The following is a 24,980-nucleotide window of genomic DNA, read 5'->3' on the forward strand; positions in this document are numbered from 1 at the left end:
GCCGAATCGGAACACATGACACATACATGATACATGTATGCACTCACACAAGGTGTATTTACCTATTCCTACTGTGTCCTGGGCTCCGGCAAAGGCCACCCGGCGATGCACACCGAAAGACAGACGACGAAGACGGAGACAGACAGGCGGCCGCAGTGGGTTCAGGCTCACATACAGAGCCGTCAGTCAGGGGCTCATCTCCCCCCCCCCCTCAGCCTCCCGCCCCCCGAGAACCAGGGCGTGAGAAGTCCTTTGCGGGGGAAGGACCAGCGCCTCTCACAGCCCAGGCGGAGCTGCGATGGGACGAGCAGCGCTGAGGAGGGTTCTTTATCTCCGGGATGAGCAGAGCCCGGGGTGGGGGGAGCAGGCGGCTGCACTGATAGGAGCATCGTCATGGTCATAGAAGGCCCTGGAGTCACCCGGATGTCTAACTGCAGAGGCGGATGTGGCTAACGGATCATGGCATCTCTAAAACCAACATATGTGAGCCACCCACCCGTTACGTTTCTATTGGATTTGTACATCTGGGGGAAAAAGCATCAGGCCTGGGAAGCAGAGGCCTGACCTTCGCCACCGTGATGGGCAGGCCGTTCCTGCGCCCATCCCAGGCCCGAGCCATCACTGACCGGGACCCTGGGGAGAAGTGAGGTGGGCCCGGGCCTCAGACCAGCCCCTTCCCCGCTGGGAGAGACGGCCCCGCTGGCAGGATCACCGATTGGCTCTTGGCAGAGTGAGGGATCTGATGGGAGGAAATCCACTGGCAACCCCTCCTTACCGAAGCGAGAAGCCAAAGGCGAGGCTGCTGGAGGGATTAATAACGTCATCCTGGCCTTTACAGAGGCCGCGGGGTGATTTATCACACCCCCACGGCTCTCTCAGCCTGGCCGGGAGCAGGCATGTGGACAGTGGGTGACCATAGACCCACTCACCTGGCGCTCCCTCTGCAGCTGCCGGTTGGGAGGTGGCATCACTGCGGAGAAGGGCAGTGCCCTCCCGGCCCCCTGGTGGGCAGCTCTGGAGCTGGAGGCGTGTTTTTCTTTATTCCAAGAAGCAGAGGCGACCCGAAGCCCTGCTTGCACTTGCCAGGTCATCAGTGCACCTTCGCCATCTGCCCCAGGACTCAGCTGCCGCCTTTGACCGTTCCCAGAGAGGGCGCTTCCTCATGACCCACGCGTGTGCCGGAGCGCAGGGTGGGTGACAGCGTGCTGCTGGGCCCGGAGCCGAGGGGGCCGGGGGCCCCGGGGGTGGTGTGAGGGCCGTGGAAACACAGGCCCGGCGTCTCCGCCACGGCTCTGGGGCCCGGTGTTCTGGGCGTGTCAAACGTCCTCCCCAAAGTAAAGAACCTGACACTGTCTACCGCAAAAGAGGCGCCTCCAGAGACACACACTGGGACAAGGGGACAGCCAGATCCCAGCAAAAAGGGGGAGCAGTGTGGTGCTGGGATCCCCAAACCCAGGGGCGCCCAGGCCACCAGTCCCCCCCCCCCCCGTTAGACCCGGTTTGCCTTCAGCACGGGGACCACGATTCTTAGTCTGGTGTCAGGCACAGCTGCATGTCCGTCATGGATTCTGAGCACACCCCAGCCTGGTGCTCCCCCCCCCCCCCCCATTTAGACATTCACATTGCACCCTGCTGTTCCTCATAGCAGTCACCACAATTGTAATCATATAATTATTCGTGTAGGTCAGTGGCTGGCAAACGGTGGCTCCAGAGCCACATGCGGCTCTTTGGCCGCTTGAGTGTGGCTCTTCCACAAAATACCACGGCCTGGGCGAGTCTATGTTGAAGAAGTGGCGTTAGAGGAAGTTTAAGTTTTAAAAATGTGGCTCTCCAAAGAAATGTCAATCGTCATCCTGCTGATATTGGGCTCTGTGGACTAATGAGTTTGCCGACCACTGGTGTAGGGGAGTCTTTACTGTCTTTCCGTCACTATGCCAAGTCTTCCCTCCATGGATGCAGAGACCAAGCCTGCCTGTTCCTCACTCCATCTCCTGTGCCCGCTTCAGTGCCAGCACATGGTGGCCATTCCGTAAATTAGGGGTGTCGAACTCAATCAGAGAAGGGGCCAAAATCTAAAATCCAGCCTAAATCGCGGGCCGAATGGTTTACTGAACAGTCATAAACTGTCATTGTGATGGAAACGCAGCGGAGTGCAGTGATGACAGCGCGGTGCGGGCCACATTGCAAGGCCTGGCAGGACGGATTTGGCCCGCAGGCCGTGTGTTTGACACATGTGCCCTAGACCATAGGCACTAGTCTAAGGTGCCGTCACCAGGGGGAGAAAAGCTGACTTTACTGTCAGAAATCATAAGAGTTGTGCAAATTGCACAAAGAAATAGCTGTTTACGGCCTATTTTCCTTTTTAAGGAGCTCTGTAATATTGCCAAGACAGTTCAGTAAGGGGAAAAAATAGCCTTTCCAACAAATGGTGCTGGGGCAACTGGATGCACACACACACACACACATGCACACACATGCACACACATGCTCACACACATGCACACACACACATATGCACCCCCCCCCAAGTTGGACCCATACCTCATACCATAAATAAAAATGAACTCAAAACAGATCATAGACTTAAATGAAAGAACTAAGCTGAAAGAACTGAAACTATAAAGCTGTTAGAAGAGGGTAATTCTTCATGAACTCGGTTTAGATAAAACCTGCTTAGATATAATACCAAAGCACAGCAACAGAAGAAAAAAATAGAGCTCATCAAAATGTATAACTTTTGTGCTTCAAAGGGCACCGTCAAGAAAGTGAAAAGACAATCACAGGATGGGAGAAAATATTTGCAAATTATGTCTGATAAGGGACTTGCATCTAGAATATATATAAAGAAGTCCTCCAACTCAGTAATGAAAATAACAATCCAATTTAAAAATGAGCAAGGGACTAGCATTTCCCAAAGAAAGATAACACAATCAATGAGCATATGAAAAGATGCTCAACATCATTAGCATAGAGGTAATGAAAAACCACACTAAGAAATTATTTATTGCCACTGAATTATACATTCACAAATAGTTAAATTGATAAATAATATGTCAGGTATATTTTACCACAAAAAAACAACCAAACAAACACACAATAACCCCACAACGAGATACTACTTCATACCCATTAGGGTAACAACAATTAAAATGACAGTAATAACAAGTATTGGCAAGGAAGTGAAGAAATTGGAATCCTCATACACCGTTGGTAGAAACGTGAAATGGCACAGCCACTGTAAAAACAGCCCAGCATTTTCTCAAAATGTTAAACATAGCGTTGCCATGTGACACAGCAATTCCTGGGTCTATTCCCAAAAGGAACAAAACATGTCCATGCAGAAACCTGCACCTCAGTGTTCAGAGCAGCATTAGTCACAATAGCCAAGAATTGGAAACAACCGAATGCCCATAAACTGGATGGGTAAATAAAATGTGGTATATTCACACAATGGAATATTTTTCAGCCATAAAAAATGAAGTACTGATAACATGCTACAACACAGATGGACCTTGAAATCATTAGGCTAAGGGAAAGAAGCCAGACACACAAAGAACACATATCTTATGATTCTCTCTATATGAAATGCTAAGGATTGGCAAAATTACAGAGCTGCAGAGTAGATGAGTGATTGTCTAGGTCTCGGAGAAGGCGGGGCTGTGGGAAAAGGAGTGACTAGTAGTGAGTAGGAGTCCTTTTAGTTATTTATTTTTTAATATATTTCTTTATTGATTTCAGAGAGAAAAGGAGGAGAGAGAGAGATAGAAACATCAATGATGAGAGAGAATCATTGATGGGCTGCCTCCTGCATGTGCCATTGGCCGGAATCGAACCTTCGACCCTTCAGTCCGCAGGCTGACGCTCTGTCTACTGAGCCAAGCCCGCTAGGGCTGAGTAGCAGTCCTTTTGTGGGGTGATGAAAATATTCCAAAATGTACTGTGTGTTAGCCTTACCACTCTGACTATACTAAAAACCATTGAATTGTATACTTTAAAAGGATATGCTTTGTGGTATGTGAATTATATCTCAATACACCTTTTTTTGTTGTTGTTTTTTCTTCTTCTTTAAAATATATTTTATTGGTTTTTTATAGAAAGGAAAGGAGAGGGATAGAGAGTTAGAAACATTGATGAGAGAGAGACATTGATCAGCTGCCTCCTGCACACCCCCTGCTGGGGATGTGCCTGCAACCAAAGCACATGCCCTTGACCAGAATTGAACCCGGGACCCTTCAGTCCGCAAGCCGACGCTCTATCCACTGAGCCAAACCGGTTTCTGCACACCTGTGGTTTTTAAAAATATATATTTTATTGATTTTTTACAGAGAGGAAGGGAGAGAGATAGAGAGTTAGAAACATCGATGAGAGAGAATCATCAATCAGCTGCCTCCTGCATGCCCCCTACCAGGGATGTGCCCACAACCAAGGTACATGCCCCCAACTGGAATCAAACCTGGGACCTTTCAGCCTGCAGGTCGATGCTCTATCCACTGAGCCAAACCAGTTATGTTTTTAAAAGGTGGGTTTATGGGTGGATGCTCTAGACTAGGGATATCGAACTCAATCAGAGAAGGGGCCAAAATCTAAAATCCAGCCTAAATCGCGGGCCGAATGGTTTACTGAACAGTCATAAACTGTCATTGTGATGGAAACGCAGAGGAGTGCAGTGATGACAGCGTGGTGCGGGCCACATTGCAAGGCCTGGCGGGACGGATTTGGCCCGCGGGCCTTGTGTTTGACACATGTGCTCTAGACAAATGGGGTCTCTTCTCTAGTCCCCAGTGTACACATCTACTCTCTGTCTCCCTTTTTGCCCTGCCTCCTGGGAATCTCATCCAGCTACATCTTGCTAATGATTTGGAGGACGTTGGGACTGCCCACCGGGAACCGCCAGCGACACTCTGTTGAAAGGGACTTCCTGAAACGCCTCTGACATGTGAACTGCAGGGGGAAGCTGGGTTTCTGCGGACTCTGCTGACAATGTTGAAATCAGGGATGGCTCTGCTGCTGACTTGCTGTGTCCCCTAAGTCCCCAACTTGCTCGATGCCAAATGGTAAGTGGGGTAAACTGAGGCCGCTTCGGGATTTTCCTGATGATTCCGTTTGCTTAGTTGGTTTTTGTGTTTGAGGCAAACACAAAATAACTAACAGACTCCCCCTTCCCTCCCCCCTTTGATCCATCCTTGATTTCACAGAGGAAGGGAGAAGAAGAGGGAGAGAGAGACACAAACGTCAATGATGAGAGAGAATCACTGATCAGGTGCCTCCTGCACACCCCACACTCGGGATCAAGCCTGCAACCTGGGCCTGTGCCCTTAACCAGCATCAAACCCTTCAGTCCACAGGCTGACACTCTACCCACTGAGCCAAACCAGCTTGGCCTTAAATATCTTACCATTTCCAGAAAGCTCTGCAAGCTCCTGCAACTCTTACACATGGTGAGCCCTCGGATCTCTCTTTGCTCGGCTGCCTCCTATGCCGGTGGTCTGCAAACTGCAGCTCTCGAGCCGCGGTTTGCCTCTCTGTTGATTAATGAGTTTGCCGACCACTGTCCTACGCTGTCCTTCAAAATGCAGCAGAATACCATAAAAAAGAAGGAATTCTCATCATTTGCAGCAACCTGGATGGAATTGGAGAACATCATGCTGAGTGAAATAAGCCAATCAATGAAAGAGAAACACTACATGACCTCACTCATTTGTGGATAATAAAGAGCATTATAAACTGATGAACCAAAAGATAGATACAGAGACAGTAAAGCAACAAGCAGATTGTCAAATTTCAGCGAGGAGGGGAGGAGGATCTGGGGGAGATAATAGATCAACTGAAGGACTTGTATACATGCATATAAGTACAACCAATGGACATAAAGCTCTGGGGAGGGAGGGGATGGGTGGGAGGGAGGGAGGGGGGAAAATAAAATAAAATTAAAATTAAAAAAAATAAAATTAAAAAAAAATGCAGCAGAATAACCCTCTCCTCTAGGAGGCCCCCCATGCCCTCCCTCCTGCTCCCCTCTGTGTCCCCCACAAACACCCCACTGGCGGCAGCAGATGCTGTTGGTGCCTCCGGGGCCGCTCTGCCAGGCCAGTGTGCCCAGCAGCCAGCTGCCGAGCTCGTTGGCTCCAAGGACACACAGCCACCCCGCCTGTCCTCTCTCGGGGAGGAACCTCCTTGCCAAAGAAGGAGGCAGAGAGGAAAAAGCCATGGGGGGACCCACTCTGGGGCACAGTTGTGCTCAGAGCCCAGACCCCCGTCCTCTCGGCCCGGAGGCGGCGGCCTTGACCTGAGGCCCCACCGGCAATGTCTCCTTCGCTGAGCTGCTTCGCTCCCCTCAGGGGGGTCTTCCTCCGGCAGCCGGGCCCTGCCGGACAGTGTAATGAGGGTTTTCTTCTTGTCTCCCACACGAGACTCTGCATGCAGGGCATGGAGGGCCCACATCAGATTTCTTTCTGTGTCTCCCCACCCCCACGCCTGCCCCCCAGCCGACAGCAGGTGCTCCGGGTTGAATTCAGCCCAGCTCCTGAGCGGTTGTGAAAAGCACCCCATGAGATCCTGCATTGTGCCTGGGCTTCCTGCTTCCGTCTCCTTCATTCCCTCTCCTTTCCTCCAGGATCCCCTCCTAATGGCCCCCCTGCTCCGTTCCTCCCCTCCCCTCCCCTCCCCAGTGACAGATTCCCTCTGCTCTGTTCCTTGCAACTTCCATGTGAAGGGGGGAAATTGGCAGAGCTGGCCAGGGGGCTGGGCTGGAGCTGGGGCAGCTATGAGCACCCCCTCTCCCCACCCCACACCCCCGGGGACCGGGCAGCCCAGGACCGTTAGCAGAAGGCACCCCGCCCTGGTCAGCAGCCTTTTCTAGTCGCTGCTCTTGACTCCCCCCACGCTCTCCTTCTGTATATTTAACGTCACAGATGCTCCAGAGGAGCCCCCGTGTTCCCACTGCTTTTCATTCATCCCCACCCACTCAGGGCGCCACTCACACCCAGGAGGAGCGCCTTGCCGCACAGACTTATTAACTTCCCAGGCAGCAGCCAGCTCACGAAGGAGCTGAGTCAGCCGTCCCAGCCAGCGACAGGCCGGTGCGAGGCTGACTCAGCGCTGAGGCCTCCTCCGTCCGCACTGCAGGCAGAGAGCAGGGACCCAATGTGCCCACAGGGAGGCTCGCCCCGGGCCAGGCTGGGCACTGATGTTCGGGTTAATCTTTCCTAATTCCCTGCAGCCAGTCCACAAGCCACGTCTACGGTTTCCGCGGCCCCATTGTCAGTCCTCCTCGTTTCCCCGGCTGCCAGCGGGTGACTCCGACGAAAGGCATTGAACGTCAGGTGAAGAATTCTGGGACATTGCCCTGGCCCGGTGGTCGGCAAACTGGGTCTCACAAGCCACACATGGCTCTTTGGCCCCTTGAGTGTGGCTCTTCCACGGCCTGGGCAAGTCTATGTTAAAAAAGTGGCATTAGAAGAAGTTTAAGTTAAAAAAAAAAATTGACTCTCCAAAGAAATTTCAATCGTTGTCCTATTGATATTCGGCTCTGTGGACAAATGAGTTTGCCGACCCCTGGCCTAGCCATTGCCCTGCAGACCGAAGGGTTTCGGGTTTGATTCCCTGTCAAGGGTACGACCTGGGTTGCAGTTGCTTCCCGCCCCCAGTCAGAGTGTGTGGGGAGGCAACCCAGTCAATGTGTCTCTCTCACATTGATGTTTTTCTCTCTGTGTCTCTCCCTCAACCCCTCCTGCTCTCCCTTCCACTTTCTCTGAAAAGCAGTGGAGAAAAAAGTATCCTCAAGTGAGGATTAACCAAAAATTAAAAATTAAAAAAAAAATTCTGGAACAAAGGAGTCTCCTTCCTTTTGGCTGGACTTGAGAGCAGAGAGGATATGGGGGTGAGAGCTGCTGGCTCCAGCTTGCTACCATGTGAAACCTGATATGAAAGCATCCCTGTAGAAGAGAGAGAGAGAGAAATGGCCAGAAACTAGTCCTGATTCTCTCCTGGAGTCCTGGATCCAGCCATACCTGAAGCTGGTAACACAGGGACTTTTGGATTTCTGTGGCTCTCTGAACCCATTTGGCTTGGGTCAGTCTGAGTTTTCTGTCACTTGCAGTTGAAAGAATTCTAATCAATACTGGTATTTGCTACCACATTTAACTGCTTCTAAGCTATGCATTTCCCTCGGCTGTAACATCTCTGATGTCAGGAGTGTATCTCATAATCCATGGCAACATTGCGATGAAACCGCCACTGTTTGTAAATTTGAGCTATTAGGTACAGCTGTTCTAATCGTCCTTCACTGAATCAGGTCCCCTGTAGGTCCCGTATGTATGTCTGTGTACACAGCGAAAGTAGACCGTGGTGCTTGCGTTCTGGCTAAGAAAGAATTCAGAGACGAGACTCAAGCTCTAGAGTAGGGGTGTCTAACTCAATCAGAGAAGGGGCCAAAATCTAAAATCCAGCCTAAATCGCGGGCCGAATGGTTTACTGAACAGTCATAAACTGTCATTGTGATGGAAACGCAGCGGAGTGCAGTGATGACAGCGCGGTGCGGGCCACATTGCAAGGCCTGGTGGGACGGATTTGGCCCGCGGGCCTTGTGTTTGACACATGTGCTCTAGAGAGATGGTTTACTCAGCAAGCAAAGCAGAGTCCGCTGGAAAGAGAGTTTCGAGTGGGCCGTTCACAGAGCTCCTGGAGGGCGGGCTATGGCTCCTTCGGCCCCCATCACCTGTAGGCTGCCCATTTGGCAATGCCCCGTGGCTACTTCCCCATGGGATCTTTGTCTTCCTGCCCAATGTAGGCAGCTGGCCTATGGGAGGATGCAAATTGTCCCCGTGACAGTATTGGCACAAACACTCATATACGATTCCACCCTGCCGCCGCTTAATTGGCTCACGTAGTGACAGGCGGCCCAGACCCACTGATTGTCCGGTTACACATTCAGTGCTCTTTAAGATGTCTTCAGAAAATCACACTGTGACAGCTTTCCGATAAAAAGTGAAGACGCAGACAGAAAGGCAGGGAGACCGGAGCAACAGGGAGTGCAATTAAAAATTAATATAACAGCCGAAACGATTTGGCTCAGTGGATGGAGCATTGGCCTGCAGACTGGAAGGTCCCAGGTTCGATTCCGGTCAAAGGCATGTATGTACCTTGGTTGTGGGTACATCCCTAGTAGAGGGTGTGCAAAAAGCAGCTGATCAATGTTTCTCTCTCATCAGTGTTTCTAGCTCTCTATCCCTCTCCTTTCCTCTCTCTAAAAAATCAATATATTTTTTAAAAATTAAAAAAATATCTTCCCACGCTTCATTTTCTAAGCTGTGGAGGCAGCGGGCCGCTGAGGACTCCTGGCCACTCAGGCGAGCAGTGCCCGGGGGCAGGGACAGGGTGACTTCAGAGCCCTGTCTGGTCAGGTGGGGAGAGGAACCAGCATCACCCACCCACCCGCTCAGCGCCTCGGGTGCTGGGGTCCCCTCCCCCCACTTTGTGATTTGCCCCCAAGATGCCACCAGCAGCTTCAAGCCTACCTGGTCTTCACAGCTTGTGAAGTTAGAGTAGAAGAGAGAATATTTTTTTCTTCTTTTTAAAAAATTTCTTTATTGATTAAGGTGTTATATATGTGTTTTTATTCCCCTAGTACCCCCCCAAACCCTAGTGTCTGTGTGCATTGGTTAGGCTTATATGCAGGCACACAAGTCCTTTGTTTGATCTCTCCCCCTTACCCCCACCCTCCCCTGCCTTCCCTCTGAGGTTTGACGGTCTGATCGATGCTTCTGTCTCTGGATCTGTTTTTGTTCATCAGTTTATGTTGTGAGAATATTTTCTCCTGAGGACGGTGGTGTAGGCCCCAGGCGGCACTCCGATGGCCCGGTTTGGCTCCGGCCCTGTCCCAGGGGAGGAAATCCTCTGGTCTGAGCTCCATTGTGCGGCCTCCGTGGGGGCTGGGGAAGGGCTCGAGCCCATTGAAGTCAGGTGGACGGAGAAGGCTTTCTGAAGAACAGGTGTGGGTTATTCCCCAGAAACTTCCCTGGTCCGACAAAATACATCCCCTGGACCAGTGGCCAGCAAACACGTTAGTCAACAGAGCGGCTCAAGAGCCGCAGTTTGCCGACCACTGCCCTGGACCTTACACATGCCACCTCCTGGCAACACGAATGGACACTGCTGACCAGTCTGTCTCGGTTAGATTCCTTCCGGCTTCAAATAAAGGGACACACAGTAAGAAACGTGTGATGTCACACAACTCAAAGCCCGCAGAGGATCTGGCTCCGGGAGTGGGTGATCGGCTGCTCTCCACGCCCTGGGGGGTCCCGGTTCTTCCATGTCTCCCCTCTGCCTCTCTCGCTTCATTGTAAGTCTAGTTTTCCTCCTGGTCACAGGGTGGTTGCACAGTTGGCTGTCACCAAATATCCTCAGTCTTGAGCCCAAGAGGGCCTTTTACACCCCATCCCCAGGGAAAGCTCTGTTGTGTCTCATTTCCCAGGATCGGGCAACTTCCTCCCTCTTAAAGGAGACCTGGGACACGGCCGTTATCGGCTCAGAAACTGTTCAGGAGGGAAGGGGAGACTGGGGGCCAACCATGACGGCCACCTTGCAGACTGGTTCAACACCCATACCCTGACGTGTGAGGGAGACTGTTTCTGAATGCTATCAAAGTCAAGCTGTTATCAGCTTAAAATGGGACGATATATTTTCTGTACGCCTCCTGGGAAACACAGAGGTAGATACAGAAGAGATCTGGATAAGGAAGTCAAAGCATACGGCCACACACAGTCATCAGATCACAAAGGAAATCAGCAAGGAACCAAGCTACAAAACAGGAACAATTAAATAAGAACGTCCATAGCAGCATTCTTCATACCATCCCCAAACTAGAAAGAGTCCACATGTCCATCCACTTGTGAGCAGGGAGACATGTTACTCTGGCAGATGACTGGCTCCCCGAATGGACATTTTTACCGCAAAGGAATCTATTAGATAGATAGAATTCTGGTTAAAGGGTTCTGGAATTACTAGCTGGGTGTCCTTAACCTATCTACTTTCCTGAGCCTCACTTTTTTAGATCTATACAATTGAAATATAAATACCTACCTCTACAAGTATATGAGAATTAAATGAGGGAAGGTAGAAAAAAACGTATATGGTCGTATATGTGGAAAAACATGTATTTTGACCCCTCTCTCACACCATACTAAAAATCATTTCTAGAAGGATTACAGATCTGAAGCTAACATAAATACATTTTAGACTAAAGTACAGGAATATCTTTCTGACATTGGATAGGCACATCTTTCACAAACAGGAAACAAAAAGAATCATAAATTAAAAATAATGATTAATGAACTGTATTCGAACTAAGAACCTCTATTCATCAAAAGATACCATTAAGAGAGTAAAAAGAAAGCCTACAAAATGGGATAGGATATTCTCAAATCCAGAATTTATCCTACAAATCAATAAGGAAAAGACAGACAACCCAACAGAAATCTGGGCAAAAGATTTGAGCAGACACTTCACAAAGGAAACTATTCAAATGCATAATAAACATATGAAAATGTTCTTAAACTCATCACTTTACTCTCCGTGGACATGCAAACTACAATATGATACTGTTCCGCTCGACTGGATACAATAAAAAGGTTTGAACACATCAAGTCTAGACAGGATGTGAAGCATCAGAAACTCTCAGTGAGTAAAAATTATTACAGCTACTTGAGAAAGCTAACTAAAGCTGAAAATATGCATCTCCAATGACCCAACAAAGCCACTCCCAATAGAAACGTGTGCATGTATGTTAACCAAAGGACACCCAAGAGAATATTCATACCGGCACAATGTGTGACAATCCCACATGGAAAACAGCCCACATCAGCAGAATAGATAAATCTATTGTAATATATTCATACAATGCAATGAGACTGAACAATCTCTCTCTCTCTCACACACACAAATGGTCTAATCTCACCAATAGTTTTGAGCAAAATAACCCAGATCATTCCATTTATATAAAGAGCAAAAATAGGCAAAACTAATCTATGCTGTTTTATATATATATATATATATATATATATATATATATATATATATATATATATATATAAAGTTACCAACTGTCCAACCAGTAGCTATGATATGCACTGACCACCAGGGGGCAGACACTCAAGCAGGAGCTGTGACTGGTTTATGGCTTTGGGTGATGCACCCCAGAACTCAAGAGGAGGGAGCCCGGTTCCGAGGTGTGTCACCCAAGAACCACTCTCTTGCAAATCCAGGACCCCTCGGGCCTGTGGGAGAGCCGGTTCTGGCCCGATCCCCGCAGGCCAGGCCTGGACTGTGGGAGGTTGGCTCCAGGGCATGTCCAGCCTGTCTCACCCAGTCCCACCCCGCTGGCTACCTTCCAATTAACTTCCTTTCAATGTGCATGAATCGTATATCAATGAATATATCGATGAGGAGGTACCTTGGGTGGTATTGAATGGAAGGGGGCATGGGAGGGACTTTTGGGGACCTTGTGCAATTTTCTTCTCGATCTAGATGCTGATGTACATGTGCTCTATTTGTGAGAGTTCTCTGAGCTGTACAGTTATGGTAAATGCACTTTTCCGTACACTTGTGAGCTATATATACTTTAATAGCAGGTAATATAACAAAAACTAAAATAAGCCATGACTGGTGTTTCTCAGTGGTCAGAGCGTGGGCCCTCACACTGAAGGGTCGCAGGTTCGATTCCCAGTCAAGGGCATGTACCTGGGTTGCAGGTTCGCTCTTTGCCCCCTGGTTGGGGTGAGTTCAGGAGGCAACCAATCGATGCATCTCACATTCATGTTTCTCTCAATTTCTCTCTCCCTTTCTTTCTGTCTCGGTCTCTTTCTCAGCACCCTCCCCCTTCTGGTGGGGATTAACAACAACAACATAAAGAATATATTATGGCCCGGCTAGTTTGGCTCAGCTGTTGAGCATTGACCTATGAACCAGGAAGTCACTGTTTGATTCCCAGGCAGGGCACACGCCTGGGTGGCAGTTTTAAAGGAATTGACATCCTTTCAAACTTTGTATCTGGTTGTTCTCACCCTAGATGATGACAGCATGGCCAGTTTTTATTTAAGAAAAAAAAAAAGCTATTCTAGTTTTTATTTTTAAAACGAAATCTCTATGTCCTCCCAAGAATTAAGAACTCTCACGGTTTATCAGTGTGTTGCCTAGTCTCTAGTGAAGGTAGTCAAGAAGGGATTACAGCTCCTAAACACGAGGGGGCGCCAAAGAACACCTTATAAAGCCAAACTCCTGGGTAACGGTGTCCTCCAGGAAAGCCATTCCCCAGCCTGGATTCCTTTTCTCTGACAAAAAAACATCCATTTTGTGGTTCCATGCCTCTATCCGCTCCAGTCCCAAGTACATGAGCCAAATTCAATATCAGAGTATGCTTGGATTCTATCCCAAAAGTACCCAAGTAAGATATTTATGTTGGCTGATCAGAAAGCCAAAATAAAACCTTATGGGGTTTGATTTTGTCAGACTTGTGTTTATTTTTACTTAGTATTGATTTTAGAAAAAGAGGGGGAAAGAGTGTGTGTGCGTGTGTGTGTGTGTGTGTGTGTGTGAGAGAGAGACAGAGGGAACATTGGTTTGTTCCACTTATTTCTGCATTCATTGGTTGATTCTATATGTGCCCTGACTGGAATCAAACCCGCAACTTGGCGTACAGGTCCACCCTCTAACCGACTGAGCCGCCTGGCCAGGGTCCAGACCTGTGTTTATAGGCCTGTGTGCTGTGGACAGGGGGTACTATTGGCAGAGGAACCAATCTTCTCTATTTGACGGGGTAGTCTTAGTTTTAGAACTGAAAGTCCCAGCAAACTGGGACAACGGGTCACTCAACTTGCCTGACCCCCAGTTTTGCTGATATGTAAAATGGAAATAACGTCAGTGCCTACTGTTGGGAGAATTCAGTGAGACGGTGATATACACAGCAGGTGCTGAATATGAAACTGGCTTAGTTTTGTTATCCAGTAATAATGTAGATGGTTGCGGGCATGATTAAGTTCCTATGAAACAACGTAGACAGAGGCCCAGGGCCCTGGCCGTGGCTAAGTTGGTTGGAGTGTTGTCCCTTTATGCCAAGGTTGTGGGTTTGATCCCCAGGCAGGACACATACAAGAATTAACCAATGAGCCCAGCCAGCATGGCTCAGTGGTTGAGTGTCAACCTATGAACCAGGAGGTCACAGTTAAATTCCGGGGTCACAGTTCAGTGCCTGAGGTTGTGGGCTTGATCCTCAGTGTAAGGTGTGCAGGAGGCAGCTGTTCAATGATTCCCTCTCGTCACTGATGTTTCCATTTATCTCTCCTTCTCTCTTTCTCTCTGAAATCAATCAATAAAAAAAAAGACAAGCCCTGGCCCATTTGGCTCAGTGGATAGAGAGTTGGACTGTGGACTGAAGGGTACCAGGTTCGATCCCAGTCAAGGGCACATGTCGGGGTTGCAGGCTTGATCCACAGTAGGGAGCCTACGGGAGGCAGCCAATCAGTGATTCCTTCTCATCATTGATGTTTCTATCTCTCCCTCTCCTTTCCTCTCTGAAATAAATAAAAACATGTTTAAAAAAATCGACCAATAAATGAAAAATAAGTGGGACAACAAATATCAATGTTTCTCTCCCACCCCCCCTTTACTTTCTGTCTCTAAAATAAATTTAAATAAAAAACCCCAGCTGAAACCGGTTTGGCCCAGTGGATAGAGAGTCGGCCTGCGGACTGAAAGGTCCCCCTTGGTTGTGGTCACATCCCCAGTGGGGGGTGGGAGGGGTGCAGTAGGCAGCTGATGGATGATTCTCTCTCATCGATGTTTCTAACTCTCTACCCCTCTTCCTTCCTCTCTGTAAAAAATCAATAAAATATATATTTTTTAAAGACAAGCAAATAAAAAGTAAACAGAGCCGCAGCATTTTTATCACCTCCATCATGCATTCAATTCAATTCCAAAAATATTTGCTGAGTGATTATCAGGGGTTTAGTGCTTATGGGCACATTTTTTAAAAAATGACTGACTCTTCTCAAGGATGTTGTGATCTCTAGGGGCCAAGGAGGGGCAGGGAGTGTTTACAGAGCACAGAGGGAAAAGTAACTCACATTTACTGCCTTGCTATCATAAGTCCTCATTTCCTGTGGGTGACCAACACATCCTGGCTTATCTCCTCACTCCCAGGGCAGTCTCCTGTCCAATCAGCCAGGTAAATATCCTTCAGATACAGTTTGGATCCTGTTTTCCAAAGCCCGATGCCAGCTTCGCCTTTCTTTACTTTTTACAACAGGGACTCAACCCAACGTCCAAGCCTTATCTCTCAGACAAAGCAGACAACTCCCTCGCTCAAACATGCCCGTGTGTTTTCCTTCCTCCCTGCTGCTCACGGTGTTCCCTATGTCGGGGTGCCCTCCCTCCGTCCCGCCTGGCGAATGCAAACCCCTTCGCGTGGCCATCCTGGGTTTCCCACCAGACATGACTTCAAGTCTACTGTCCTCCCAGCATTGTTCACATTCGGGTCGTTTATGGATCCTGTTCTGGATTGTGGGCAAGCATTGTCTCTCTCACTTTTTTATATTTCCTCCAGTTCCTTGCGTGCAGCCCACGAATGCGTATTGGATCACGTCCACAGTGCTGATTTTAGTATCCGCTCCCTGGCTTTGCCGGCTTTTAGACACTGAGTTACTGAATTAACCTCTCCTAAGTCTCAGTTTCTCATCTGAAAAACGGGGATTATAACAGCATCCACCTCAGAGTTTCTGCAAGAATGAAATAAGGTAATAAGTGCACATACGGGGCTAGTATTGAGCTTGGCACAGTAGGGGCTGTGGAAGGTCCGAGAAGGTGGGAGGTGTTTGGTCTGGAGAAATGGTGGAGGAGTGGGATGTGAGCTGGGATGTGAGCAGATCGAAAAGAGGAGACATTTAGACAGAGGGACCAACCTGAACACAGGCATCAGAGGAAACAGGGAAGAGCAGCATTTGCTGCGGACAGCAGCGGTCCAGTCCCGGGAAAGATCTTTGGAGAGATTCCCCAGGAAGAGAGACAGAGGAAAAGAACAGGTGAGCCCTGACTGGGTTTGGCTCAGTGAATAGAGCATCGGCCTGCGGACTGAAGGGTCCCAGGTTCGATTCCAGTCAAGGGCATGTACCTTGGTTGCATGCACATCCCTAGTAGGGGGCATGCAGGAGGCAGCTGATCGATGCTTCTCTCTCATCGATATTTCTTACTCTCTATCCCTCTCTCTTCCTCTTTGTGAAAAATCAATAAAATACATTTTAAAAAAACCAAACAACCCCTCCCCCAAACAAACAAACAAACAAACAAAAGAAATGAAAACTCAACTGGAAAGGGAAAGTATTGGCCTATTTGACTGATCGATCTAACGGTGCCCCTCCCAGTTCTCTCTCACAGGCCAGAGCACCCACGCCCCAGCCGGCGTGTTGGCAGCGAAGTGCCTGAACTTCCAGAGACCTGCCCTTAGCTGAAGGGAGCAGCTGTGGTGATCTTTACCCCTCCGTGGCTCTTTGCCAATGGCTGGCTGATTCTGGGGTGCCCATGGAGGCATAACGCTGTGGGGTGTGTGGTTTATGCTCCAGAACTCTCCACTGTGGGTCCAGCCAAGGCCAAGGCCAAGGCGAAATTAGGCCCAGCCTTGCGTGGCTCTTTCACTTTCCCTTGTCTGCTCAACTTCCTCCCTCTGTAAATTGCATCTCTGTGTTTCTGCGAACCCTGACCTAAGACATCTACAGAATCACAGTCAGGAAATAGCTGGATTCAGGCCTTCATCTGTGTCTCCACTCTGATAGTTCGTGTTCATATTGGCCTTATCCTTGAGCATACTGAGGTGATTAACGCCAGCTCATAGTCACCTGGCCCTCGCTGTGAGCTCCAGGTGCATATCAGACGGCTCAGCAGCCCCAGGGCAGAGAGAATGTCTGTCCCATAGTTTCACCAAAGGAACCACTCTGACTGGATTGCCCTGTGTCTCAAACTTTCCCTGAATCATCACTGCAGATGGTGGTGGTGGGGAGGGAGAACAATGCTTTGGTTGGTTAAGACTGGGCCCCATTCTCTCCCCCTGGAAAAGTGAGTAGTGAGGTCAGGGAGTAGGGAGGACGGTCTCCCAGAGAAAATTAGGCTTTCCTTGCCAGGAGGAAGGGAGCACTTGCTAGAAGGATAGGAATAACACATGATCCTGGTCGATCCTGGCAAAGGGGAAGATGTCATCAAGAAGTCATCAAGACAGAGCTTATGGGAGCCATCCTCTGAGCAATGGCAGCAAGAAAAAGGGGCTTTATGCCCATTGATGGGAGAGATGAGTAGAGGGGGTGTGAAGGGCATAATCATCATCTTCCAATATTTGGAATGTTGTCACGATGGCGTGGAATTAGACATGCTCTGTGAAGCTTTTGGGGAAAACATTAGGATCGAGGGTCGGAGATAAGAGAAAGGCAAATCATCCACAACTTTATAAATATACATTATAAAGAAGGCAAATAATCAATTCCACTAATACACACATGGTAAATAAGATTGTTGCTAGAGTGTTGAGTTTGACAGTTGAATAGTAGCCAGTTTCTCAGGGGAAATTAACATGGCTAATGGAAATAAATGAATATTCTAGAAAAACTGATTGTACTGTACAATATAGACATGTATGTATGTATACACAAAATCTATACAATATACATTGTCAAAAAGAAAGATAGATAGAAAGAAAGAAAGAAAGAAAGAAAGAAAGGAAGGAAGGAAGGAAGGAAGGAAGGAAGGAAGGAAGAAAGAAAGAAAGAAAGAAAGAAAGAAAGAAAGGGGCTGCTTGGCCAGTGTGGCTGAGTGGTTGAGTGTCGACCCATGAACCAGGAGGTCACAGTTTGATTCCTAGTCAGGGCACATGCCTGGGTTACTGGCTTGATCCCTAGCAGGGGGCGTGCAGGAGGCAGATGAGAGAGGATCCTCTCTCATCATTCATATTTCTCTCTCTCTCTTTCCCTCTCCCTTCCTCTTTTTGAATTCAGTAAACATATTTAAAACAAACACAAGAAACAGGCATATTTGAGGGTTGAGTTTGCCATGTCTGAGAGGCTGTGCACGGGCATACCCCTCTCCCCATGATTAATGGAACCCACGTCTGCTTCCCCCTTGCCTTGCCTTTTTCACGGAGGCTGTGTGTAGGAGGCCTCCATCTGGAAAGCTACACCTGGGCTTTATCTTGGGGAAATCTGCCCTACCCCAGTCATTCCAATCAGCAGTCCTTTCTCTGGGGTGTACTTCTGCACTCTCTTGTTACTCATGACTCTGGGTGAAAGGTTAATGTAGGGGTCCTCTGGCAGGCTCAGTAGCCATCTCCGATGGTGATGAAATGCAATTGAATTTATTTAAGGAAGAGAGGATGGGAGGTGGGGGCATCCAAAGGCGAGGGCTATCCCAGAGAAAAGGGGGCCTTGGAGACAGGTCCAGGGGCTACGCTCTGGATGAGCTGCGGCTGCCCATTGCTCCCCTGGTTGCAATCTCAGGAGGTCCCTTAGCGGTTAGGGGATACGTGCCTGTGGGGGAAGGAGAGAGGGAAGGGAAGGGCATGGGTGTGCTCCTCGGAGGAAAGGTGCACTGGCTTCTTCGTCATGAGAATATTTCTCTCTCTTGCAGGTGGGAATCTTAGAGGAGCTCTCAGAGAAGGTTCTGAGTAGAATATTCATCAGCTCCCCAGGTGTGCTGCTTCAGGGTCCTGGTGTCCACTGATTGGCCGGTGCCCGGGCAGGGGGTCATTAGCTAATGCTGGTCCTGAGGCAGCCGAGGAGTCACTTGTCTGGTTTTGCTGCTTTTCTGCGCCTGGAGCTGATGTACACTGAGGCCTAGATGTTATCTCCAGGGAAGAAAAGTTCAGGGGGTCTAAACTGCCTGATCAGCGATATGAAAGATCAGAGGTCCAAACCGCATGACCATGATATGCTGGGGGAGGAGAGGTTACCCTGGGGCCAGGTTCTTGTTTTTCCAATTTTGCCCCTTGTAGGCATGCCCTGGCCCATTCTCCTTGCTCTGGGGGTGGGGATGGGGGTGGGGTGTCTAATGTTTGGGATATGGCCTGGCTTTATAGTCACCTCAGTATGTTCTGTAACTTTCCCCAGTTTGGTGAAAGCATCAGGACAGTGACTATTTCATCTTACCCCTTATATATCTTACTCAAGAAATGCTGAATAACGTTGAATAATTTTATCAGGATTTGACTTTTGTGGAAGGATTCCTTGCCACGGGGGAAGGTGTATGACTAAGAGTCATGAGAATCCTGCCCAACTCAAAGAGTCTGACCACCACGTGGTACTGAACTTGAAGTTCACCTATCTATATATAAAGAGCACAGCGACCGAATGGCGTGACAACCAGAACGACTGGTGGACCGGTTGCTGTGACGCCCACTGACCACAGAGAGCAGAAGCTCGATGCAGGAGCTGCCCCCTGGTGGTCAGTGCACTCCCACAGGGGGAGCCCTGATCCGCTGACTGGGATGTGCAGCTGCTCCCACAGCTGCTACCAGGCCCACGGTGAGACCAAGTCTCTGTACCTATCAAATACCTGAGACAATGCAAACTCTGGCTTGACCCCACTAGCTGATGCAGGCCCTCTAAGGTGTGTTCTAGAAAGAGCGAAGGGAGCTGGCATAGGCAGATGGCAAGAGGGGACATGACTGTGGACCCTCTGGGGAGGCTGTCCTGATGGCTGAATCCTGGAGCACGGCTGCCCTAAACATCCCGATGGTGTCACCGACCTGGCATCATATATCAAAGACATTCACTGAGTGGCTTTGGTGTGTAAAGCTCTCTGCCAGTTTCCTCCAGGACACAGACCATGCCTTTACCCATGACATTACCCAAAATATCAGCTCAGACTAATTTCCTCATTTAGCAGCCACTCAGAAAGTGGGTCCATAGCTGCTCAGCTGACCTGGATGAGCAGCACTCTCACAGCAGGCTGATCCCTGCACGCCACGCCCACCACCAGTGCACGAATCTGTGCACCAGGCCTCTAGTCTACACTGATAAAAGCCAAGGTGGCCCTCGTGCCCTCACTCTCACATAATCACAGGATGTCCACCCTCATGCCATCACAAGATGGCCACCACAAGATGGCCGGCAGGGGAGGGCAGTTGGGGGCGATCAGGCTGGGAGGCAGAAACGGATAAGGGCAATCAGTCAGGCAGGTGAGTGGTTAGTAGTCAGCAGTGCCGGATTGTGAGAGAGATGTTCGACTGCTGTTTTACTGACATCCTCCAAGGGGGTCCCAGATTGGAGAGGGTGCAGGGTGGGCTGAGGGACCATCTCCTCCCCTCCCAAATTCATACACCAGGCCTCTAGTCTATATATATAAAAGGCCAATATGCAAAGATTCTTCTTGGGAGTTTGATGGCTCGCTATGATGTGTGTGATCACCAGGGGGCGGTGCGGAACATGGTGGGGTTGCTGAAGGAGGAGGGAAGGAGAAGGCAGGGAGGTGGGGAACCTGATTGGCCCTGATCACTGGCCAGGCCTGGGGACCCTGCCCATGCATGAATTTCCTGCGCTGGGCTCCAGTAGATGAAGAACTAACTGGGAATACCCAGGGCCACCTTGGCTTTTGGAGGGAGTGAGGGGGCACACTCTCTTTCCTTTCTTCAGAGAATTGCACCAACGGGCAGTCCCTGGAGACCACTGTGGAGAACAGGGAATTACAGTAAGAATTCCCCCTTGGATGTAAAACGAGTTGCCCCCTTTCAGTCTCTGTTCCTTCTCACTGTTCCTCCTGAAACCTGGAAGAATGCGCTGGCCTCTTCTTCCTCCAGTTACTGTTACTTCGTCCTCCCGCCCCGTGGTGACACCATCCCCGGGGAGCTGTAGGAGAGCTCTCCCCACTCTTTTCCACCCTGCCAAGTTGACGTTATTTCTCCTTTTCTGGGCTCCCTCCCAGAGGGAGGGGATAAGAGCAAACGGTCCGCCTCCACTGAGGCACTTCCCACAGCAGACCTGGCTTCACTTGTTTCTCTCGCCCTGCTCGCCTGCATTCTTTCTCTTGGTGGAAGTTATGAACCAGGTCCATGTGTGGGCTCCGTGCCTAAGGCAGCGCGTGCACGCGCGCGCACACACACAGACACACACACAGACACACACAAACACACACAGACACACACACAGACAAACACACACAAACACACAGACATACGCACAAACACACAGACAGAAACACACACACAGACAAACACACAGACACACACACAGACACACAGACATACATAGACACAGACACAGACACAGACACACACAGATACACGGAGACACACACAGAGACACACACACAGACACACAGACACACACAAACACACACAGACACACACACACACGCCCCTTCGCTACACGAGTGGGTGCCAGAAAGAGCAGGACGCCAGCATTTTAGAATTTGCAAGAGTCCAGAGTCGTCGGGCGCAGCCCTCCCCTTTGCAGATGCCTTTCCCGGAATCTCATAACACAGGCTTTGGGTTCATTCAGTCCCTTTCCTTCTCGAAGCCCAAAGCACTTTCTCTGTGGATGATCTCAGCGCTCCGGGCAGGTGGGGAGGCGCGGGGAGGTGTCAGCAGCCTCCCTTTTCACCGTAGGGTGCACTGACTCAGACGGCTCAGACGGGCCTCGGAGGGGCGGGAGTGTAACGGGAATTCAGGGCTCCGGGCCAGAGTGAAATTTATTGTGTATCCTTTTGGGAAGGGTGAGAGTGAAGTAATCCGCTTACGAGTCCCAGGCGGGACCTTGCAGCCCTCTAGAAGGATCGGAACGGGGTCGGGAGGATTAATGCAGTGAAAGAGCTCGCGGCTTTGGCCCGTGGGCAACTTTGCGAGGTCCAGCCGAGCCCGCCGCCCCGCGCTGGACTGGGTGACCAGCGGGCCTGCGGCCTCTTTAAGGCCCCGGCGTCCCGCCCCGGCCCGCCGCAGGCCTCCTCCCACCTCCTCGCCCAGCTCCGCCAGTGCCAGACTTCCCTCGGCGATGAGGTCATCTCCTTGCTTCCCATTGGCCGCTCCGGGCCGTCAGTCACAGGAAGTCCCGCCCCCGCCCTCCTCTCCCTCGTGCCCCTCCCTTCCTCGCTTGCCCCTCTGCCCCGCCCACCAGGCCTCCAAGAGGCCTATGATTGGCTAGCGCCGCTATCACTCCTCCGGCGGGCGGCGTGGAAGGCGGGAGGCGGGTGTGGTGGGAGGGGCTGCAGCTTCCGTGGCTGAGAGGAGCCGGCGGCGACCGTGTCTCTGTGGTGTCCGCGGCGGCGGCGAGAACGGCTGTCCCACCTTCCCCATCTCCCAGGCTCCGCCGGCCACACAGCCTCCGCTGGGGCGGGCGTCTCCGCAGCTCCGCGCGTCTTCGAGGGACGTCGAGCTTCGTGAGGAGAGGCGCGCGGTGAGAGCCGGAGCGGGGACCGCCGCGGAGCCCGGGCCCGGAGCGGAGCGAGGCGGTGAGTGAGAGTCCGGCCGCGGACCCCTCCCCCACCGCGGCCCCGCCTCAGCTGGGGAGCATCCTTTCTCCTCAGCGCCCGCCGCGCGCGCCTCCGGGGTTCGCTCGGGGCCGGCCGCGCCTCCTACGACCGGGCGGGATCCGCGCCCCCGCCGCTGCTCTCCGCCCCTCCGCCCGGGCGAGCGGCGCGGGGCGCGGTCGTGCACCTGTGCGCTGCCTGGCGGGGCCGCGCCGGTGGGGAGACCCCGAGGTCCCCGCCCCCGCGGCGGCCCGGGAGCGCGGGGACCGCAGGGACCGGTGTCCGGCGGAGACCTGTGCACACCCTCAGTCAGGACCCATGTGCACACCCGGGACTCCCGGGCGAGGGAGGCGCACCTGGGCTTGTCGGTGCCTGTCGTGGCCACTGGAGAGCCTCCAGGTGCGAGGGCTCCGGCGGATTGGAAACCTGCCGGCCCGGAACTTCATCCTCAGGGAACGGGCCTGCCTGTCCGGGCGCCTGGATGGCACCCCCGCCCTGGCCGGGGCCGTAGGAAAGCATGGATCCGGGGGTGTCTGGGCGCGAGCTTTCCCATCAGGTGTTCGAGCCTGCCAGGTGCCACCTGTGTAATCTTGGGGCTCAGTTTCTTCAGTAGGAAAGCGGGGCCCCGGCCGGCGTGACTCAGTGGTTGGTTGCGCACGGACCTGTGAACCAGGAGGTCACGGTTCGATTCCCAGGTCAGGACACAAGCCCGGCTTGCGGGGCTGTGTTCCCAGGGTGGGGTGCGCAGGAGGCAGCTGATCCATGGTTCTCTCTCATTGATGTTTCTCTCTCTCTCCCTCTCCCTTCCTCTCTGAAATCAGTAAAAAACATATATTTTTAAAAAATATAGAAGATGGGGATAATACCTATCACATGGGGTTGTAAATTGGACTGGTAGACGTATTTGTATGGATGGATGTAATTTTCATATCACATTTGCTTTATTGCTAAGCACTTCAGGTAGATGATATGGATGGACTGGACTGCTCGAGCCTCACAGCGCCAGGATGTTGATTTACATTCAGAGTCTCCAGCCAGGTGTCCATCTGCCCTGTAGGGAGCTGAATAGGGTCTGGAGGTTGGGACTTTCCCGCGGGAAGCGGGGTGGGTGGGCGGGAGGGGCACCAAGAAACAGATAGACTCCTGAGAACCACAATGGCGCTCAGACTCAGGCTGGACCCCTGAGCTACCCGGGTTTGGGCGACCCCCTCAGCTTTACCCATGCCCAGTTCCAATCCGGGCGTGGCATACAGAGTCCAAAAAGTAGACGTTTTTCAGCTGACGTTTTTCAGGTTGGCTCAGATGGTTGAGTGTCGTTCTGTGCACCAAAAGGTTGCAGGTTTGGTTCCCAGTCAGGACACATACCTAGGTTACAGTTCCATCCCTGGGAGGTGGGAGGGGGGCAGGGACGAGTACTGGAGGCAACTGATTGATGTTTATTTCTTACATCCAGGTTTTTCTCTCCCTCTCCCTCCTTGTACTTGATCCCAAATGAGAGGTCAGTTTATATTTAAGCACTATGCCGAACTTGGCCTTGTCAGAATTTCTCTCTTTTTTCACTATTATGTAGCATAAGTAAAGGGCAGTTGGTGGACAGTTAACTGCTTACCAGCCCGTACTTGGCAGCAAGTGTGTACAGGAATTTAAATACATCATTTAAATGTAATATGAAATTACACCTAGCTTCATGTGTTTTTTCATACTCCAAAATCCTTAAGCTGTCTGTTCCTAAGGTGCTAGTTTTTGGAGATCTTTTCCAGATCTTTTCTACTTGAAACCAAAGTCTATAACTTTTATTTATTTATTTTAAAATATATTTTATTGATTTTGTACAGAGAGGAAGGGAGAGAGATAGAGAGCTAGAAACGTCGATGAGAGAGAAACATCGATCAGCTGCCTCCTGCACACCCCCCACTGGGGATATGCCCGCAACCAAGGTACATGCCCTTGACTGGAAGGTACATGCCCTTGACTGGAATCGAACCCGGGACCTTTCAGTCTGCAGACCGACGCTCTACCATTGAGGCAAACCGGTTTCGGCAAATTTGTCCATTTTAAAACATTTAAGAGACAACCCCCCCCCCCCCCAAAGAAAACAAAACCCCAAAAGCAAAAAAAACCCCACCCTCCAAATCTTACTTAGCCAGTTTTACTGTTGAGAAGCAGCCACCTCCCAGGGATGAGGTGGTACAGCCAGCTGGTCCACAGCCCCATGACTGCAGGGTGGGGAACCTTTGGCTGAAAGTTACTAAACTGTTTTGCCTGTTGTCATTTGCATTTTTCATAGTGAATCAAAGGGCTTCACTTCATAATACTCAGTTTCTTAATTTAGAAAGAAACCATTACTATTTTTTTTTCAAAAACACATGCAAAGAAAAAGTGACTGTAATTTAGTTCTAGCATTTGCAAGAATTGTTGAAGAGCCCCTGCTTTTAAAAAGGCTTCCAAAAGTCCTATGCATTAGGATAATTTTTAAATTTAGAGTAAAATTATAA

At 50.5% G+C, this 24,980-nt stretch overlaps 1 protein-coding gene across 4 annotated transcripts in view; it reads left to right on the top strand.

The window, feature by feature from the left end:
• The first annotated feature begins 22,204 nt into the window (after window positions 1-22,204).
• Window positions 22,205-24,980, top strand: part of MRTFA (myocardin related transcription factor A) — a 158,581-nt gene continuing 155,805 nt past the window's right edge. For 2 of the 4 annotated variants that reach the window (XM_036459356.2, XM_036459349.2), the window contains exon 1: window positions 22,207-22,467. The gene's annotated coding sequence lies outside the window, so the exon portion shown is untranslated. Of the gene's footprint in view, window positions 22,468-24,980 lie in introns of all 4 variants that reach the window. The other 2 variants (XM_036459353.2, XM_036459352.2) reach the window with 2 other exon arrangements.

Source organism: Pipistrellus kuhlii, unplaced genomic scaffold (assembly GCF_014108245.1).
Source record: "Pipistrellus kuhlii isolate mPipKuh1 unplaced genomic scaffold, mPipKuh1.p scaffold_m20_p_3, whole genome shotgun sequence".
Taxonomy (NCBI): Eukaryota; Metazoa; Chordata; class Mammalia; order Chiroptera; family Vespertilionidae; genus Pipistrellus; species Pipistrellus kuhlii.